Source organism: Triticum urartu, chromosome 6A, assembly GCF_056163025.1.
Source record: "Triticum urartu cultivar PI428250 chromosome 6A, HENAU_Tu73, whole genome shotgun sequence".
Classification (NCBI taxonomy): Eukaryota; Viridiplantae; Streptophyta; class Magnoliopsida; order Poales; family Poaceae; genus Triticum; species Triticum urartu.
The window spans coordinates 418,471,911-418,477,910 of NC_141878.1; positions in this window are offsets into that span (position 1 = coordinate 418,471,911).

Below are 6,000 nucleotides of genomic sequence, written 5' to 3' on the forward strand. Positions count from 1 at the left end.
TGATGCGGTCATTGACAGAATCCTCCAGTCGCTTCCACCAAGCTACAAGAGCTTCGTGATGAACTTCAACATGCAGGGGATGCAAAAGACCATTCTTGAGTTGTTCTCTATGCTGAAATCAGCGGAGGTAGAAGTCAAGAAGGAACATCAAGTGTTGATGGTCAATAAAACCACTAAGTTTAAGAAAGGCAAGGGTAAAAAGAACTTCAAGAAGGATGGCAAGGAGGTTGCCACGCCTGGCAAGCAAGCTGCCGGGAAGAAGCCAAAGAATGGACCCAAGCCCGAGACTGAGTGCTTTTATTGCAAGGGAAGCGGTCACTGGAAGCGGAACTGCCCTAAGTACTTAGCGGATAAGAAGGCCAGCAAAACAAAAGGTATATGTGATATACATGTAATTGATGTGTACCTTACTAGTGCCCGTAGTAGCTCCTGGGTATTTGATACCGGTGCAGTTGCTCACATTTGTAACTCAAAGCAGGGGCTGCGGAATAAGCGGAAACTGGCAAAGGACGAGGTGACGATGCGCGTCGGGAATGGTTCCAAGGTCAATGTGATCGCCGTCGGCACGCTGCCTCTGCATCTCCCTTCGGGATTAGTTTTAAACCTTAATAATTGTTATTTAGTGCTAGCTTTGAGCATGAACATTGTATCGGGATCTCGTTTAATTCGAGATGGCTACTCTTTTAAATCTGAGAATAATGGTTGTTCCATTTTTATGAGAGATATGTTTTATGGTCATGCTCCTATGGTGAATGGTTTATTCTTTATGAATCTCGAACGTGATGCTACACATGTTCATAATGTGAGTACCAAAAGAAGTAAGGTTGATAATGATAGTCCCACATACTTGTGGCACTGCCGCCTTGGTCACATAGGTGTCAAACGCATGAAGAAGCTCCATGCTGATGGACTTTTAGAGTCTCTTGATTATGAATCATTTGACACGTGCGAACCATGCCTTATGGGTAAAATGACCAAGACTCCGTTCTCAGGAACAATGGAGCGAGCAACCGACTTATTGGAAATCATACATACTGATGTGTGCGGTCCAATAAGTGTTGAGGCTCGCGGTGGCTATCGTTATGTTCTCACCCTCACTGATGATTTAAGTAGGTATGGGTATATCTACTTAATGAAACACAAGTCTGAAACCTTTGAAAAGTTCAAGGAATCTCAGAGTGAGGTTGAAAATCAACGTGACAGGAAAATCAAGTTTCTACGATCAGATCGTGGAGGAGAATACTTGAGTCACGAGTTTGGCACACACTTAAGAAAATGTGGAATAGTTTCACAACTCACGCCACCTGGAACACCACAGCGTAACGGTGTGTCCGAACGTCGTAATCGCACTCTATTAGATATGGTGCGATCTATGATGTCTCTTACCGATTTACCGCTATCTTTTTGGGGCTATGCTTTAGAGACTGCCGCATTCACTTTAAATAGGGCTCCGTCGAAATCCGTTGAGACGACACCGTATGAATTATGGTTTGGGAAGAAACCTAAGCTGTCGTTTCTAAAAGTTTGGGGATGCGATGCTTATGTCAAGAAACTTCAACCTGAGAAGCTCGAACCCAAGTCGGAAAAATGCGTCTTCATAGGATACCCTAAAGAAACTATTGGGTATACCTTCTACCTAAGATCCGAAGGCAAGATCTTTGTTGCCAAGAATGGGTCCTTTCTAGAGAAAGAGTTTCTCTCAAAAGAAGTAAGTGGGAGGAAAGTAGAGCTTGATGAAGTATTACCTCTTGAACCGGAAAATGGCGCAACTCAAGAAAATGTTCCTGAGGTGCCAGCACCGACTAGAGAGGAAGTTAATGATAATGATCAAGATACTTCTGATCAAGCTCCTACTGAAATTCGAAGGTCCACAAGGACACGTTCCGCACCAGAGTGGTACGGCAACCCTGTCTTGGAAATCATGTTGTTAGACAACGGTGAACCTTCGAACTATGAAGAAGCGATGGCGGGCCCGGATTCCGAAAAATGGCTGGAAGCCATGAAATCCGAGATAGGATCCATGTATGAAAACGAAGTATGGACTTTGACTGACTTGCCCATTGAACGGCGAGCCATAGAGAATAAATGGATCTTTAAGAAGAAGACAGACGCGGATGGTAATGTGACCATCTATAAAGCTCGACTTGTTGCTAAGGGTTATCGACAAGTTCAAGGAGTTGACTACGATGAGACTTTCTCACCAGTAGCGAAGCTAAAGTCCGTCCGAATCATGTTAGCAATTGCCGCATTTTATGATTATGAAATTTGGCAAATGGACGTCAAAACGGCATTCCTTAATGGTTTCCTTAAGGAAGAATTGTATATGATGCAGCCGGAAGGTTTTGTCGATCCTAAGAATGCTGACAAGGTGTGCAAGCTCCAACGCTCGATTTATGGGCTGGTGCAAGCATCTCGGAGTTGGAACATTCGCTTTGATGAGATGATCAAAGCGTTTGGGTTTACGCAGACTTATGGAGAAGCCTGCGTTTACAAGAAAGTGAGTGGGAGCTCTGTAGCATTTCTCATATTATATGTAGATGACATACTTTTGATGGGAAATGATATAGAACTCTTGGACAGCATCAAGGCCTACTTGAATAAGAGTTTTTCAATGAAGGACCTTGGAGAAGCTGCTTATATATTAGGCATCAAAATTTATAGAGATAGATCGAGACGCCTCATAGGTCTTTCACAAAGCACATACCTTGATAAGATATTGAAGAAGTTCAATATGGATCAGTCTAAGAAGGGGTTCTTGCCTGTGTTGCAAGGTATGAAATTGAGCTCAGCTCAATGGCCGACCATGGCAGAAGAAATAGAAGAGATGAGTGTCATCCCCTATGCCTCAGCCATAGGTTCTATTATGTATGCCATGCTGTGTACCAGACCTGATGTAAACCTTGCCGTAAGTTTGGTAGGAAGGTACCAAAGTAATCCCGGCAAGGAACACTGGACAGCGGTCAAGAATATCCTGAAGTACCTGAAAAGGACTAAGGAAATATTTCTCGTTTATGGAGGTGACGAAGAGCTCGTCGTAAAGGGTTACGTCGACGCTAGCTTCGACACAGATCTGGATGACTCAAAGTCACAAACCGGATACGTGTATATTTTGAATGGTGGGGCAGTAAGCTGGTGCAGTTGCAAGCAAAGCATCGTGGCGGGAACTACATGTGAAGCGGAGTACATGGCAGCCTCGGAGGCAGCACATGAAGCAATATGGGTGAAGGAGTTCATCACCGACCTAGGAGTCATACCCAATGCGTCGGGGCCGATCAAGCTCTTCTGTGACAACACTGGAGCTATTGCTCTTGCCAAGGAGCCCAGGTTTCACAAGAAGACAAGGCACATCAAGCGTCGCTTCAACTCCATTCGTGAAAATGTTCAAGATGGAGACATAGAAATTTGTAAAGTGCAAACGGACCTGAATGTAGCAGATCCGTTGACTAAACCTCTCCCTAGAGCAAAACATGATCAACACCAGAATTCCATGGGTGTTCGATTCATCACAATGTAACTAGATTATTGACTCTAGTGCAAGTGGGAGACTGTTGGAAATATGCCCTAGAGGCAATAATAAAAGCATTATTATTATATTTCCTTGTTCATGATAATTGTCTTTATTCATGCTATAATTGTGTTATCCGGAAATCGTAATACATGTGTGAATAACAGACACCAACATGTCCCTAGTAAGCCTCTAGTTGACTAGCTCGTTGATCAACAGATAGTCATGGTTTCCTGACTATGGACATTGGATCTCATTGATAACGAGATCACATCATTAGGAGAATGATGTGATGGACAAGACCCAATCCTAAACATAGCACAAGATCGTATAGTTCGTTTGCTAGAGTTTTCCAATGTCAAGTATCTTTTCCTTAGACCATGAGATCGTGTAGCTCCCGGATACCGTAGGAGTGCTTTGGGTATACCAAACGTCACAACGTAACTTGGTGACTATAAAGGTAGACTACGGGTATCTCCGAAAGTGTCTGTTGGGTTGACATGGATCAAGACTGGGATTTGTCACTCCGTATGACGGAGAGGTATCACTGGGCCCACTCGGTAATGCATCATCATATTGAGCTCAAAGTGACCAAGTGTCTGGTCACGGGATCATGCATTACGGTACGAGTAAAGTGACTTGTCGGTAACGAGATTGAACGAGGTATTGGGATACCGACGATCGAATCTCGGGCAAGTAACATATCGATTGACAAAGGGAATTGCGTACGGGGTTGATTGAATCCTCGACATCGTGGTTCATCCGATGAGATCATCGTGGAGCATGTGGGAGCCAACATGGGTATCCAGATCCCGCTGTTGGTTATTGACTGGAGAGTCGTCTCGGTCATGTCTGCTTGTCTCCCGAACCCGTAGGGTCTACACACTTAAGGTTCGGTGATGCTAGGGTTGTGAAGATATGTATATGCAGTAACCCGAATGTTGTTCGGAGTCCCGGATGAGATCCCGGACGTCACGAGGAGTTCCGGAATAGTCCGGAGGTAAAGAATTATATATAGGAAGTGCTGTTTCGGGCATCGGGACAAGTTTCGGGGTTATCGGTATTGTACCGGGACCACCGGAAGGGTCCCGGGGGTCCACCGGGTGGGGCCACCTATCCCGGAGGGCCCCATGGGCTGAAATAGGAGGGAACCCAGCCCATAGTGGGCTGGGGCGCCAGCCCCTATAGGCCCATGCGCCTAGGGTTTCCACCATGGAAGAGTCCATGTGGTGGAAGGCACCCCTAGGTGCCTTGGGGGGAGAGAAACCTCCCCTTGGCCGCCGCCCCCCCCCTAGTAGATCTCATCTACTAGGGCCGGCGCCCCCCCCATGGCACCCCTATATATAGTGGGGGGGGGGGGAGAGGAGGGATGACACACCAGCCCCTGGCGCCTCCACCCCCCCGTTACGTCTCTCCCTCGTAGTCTTGGCGAAGCCCTGCTTCTGTGACGCCCTGCATCCACCACCACGCCGTCGTGCTGCTGGATCTTCATCAACCTCTCCTCCCCCCTTGCTGGATCAAGAAGGAGGAGACGTCTCCCGTCCCGTACGTGTGTTGAACGCGGAGGTGCCGTCCGTTCGGCGCTGGTCATCGGTGATTTGGATCACGTCGAGTACGACTACATCATCACCGTTCTTTTGAACGCTTCCGTGCGCCATCTACAAAGGTATCTAGATGCATCCGATGACTCGTTGCTAGATGAACTCCTAGATGATCTTGGTGAAACGAGTAGGAAATTTTTTGTTTTCTGCAACGTTCCCCAACAACTTTGTTAACAGCAAAGGAGATGTCTGGTCTAGTCAGTGTTAAATACTGTAGTGCACCTACCAGGCTTCTGTATTTTGTACCATTTTCTGAACTCAGAGGCTCTCCTTCAACAAGGGATAACTTTTCTGTGCTGGATAAGGGAGTGGGTGCAGGCTTACAACTTTGCAAACCAGCCTTTTTTTACCAAGTCTGTTGCATACTTTTCTTGAGAAAGGTGAAGGCCATCCTTGTGTTGCTTTACCTCAATGCCAAGAAAATAATGTAGATCTCCTAAATCCTCGAGAGCAAACTTTGCACTCAAATCCTTCAACAGTGCAGTTATTGCTTCATTAGATGAGCTTGTCACAATTATATCATCAACATATATGAGAACAAATATGGATATACTTGATTTGTTATAAATAAACAATGAAGTGTCAGACTTTGAAGGAACACAACCAAGTGCTTGCATCTTTTTACTGAGACGAGAGTACCATGCTCTTGGGGCCTGCTTTAGTCCATACAATGCCTTGTCAAGTTTGCACACATGCAGTGGTGCACGTGTGTTTTCAAACCCAGGTGGTTGTTTCATGTAAACCTCTTCTTCCAGAACACCATGAAGGAACGCGTTCTGAACATCTAGCTGACGTAAACTCCATCTCCTGGACACAACAATGGACAAAACAAGACGAATAGTAGCAGCTTTTACAACTGGACTAAACGTGTCCTCATAGTCAATACCATACCGT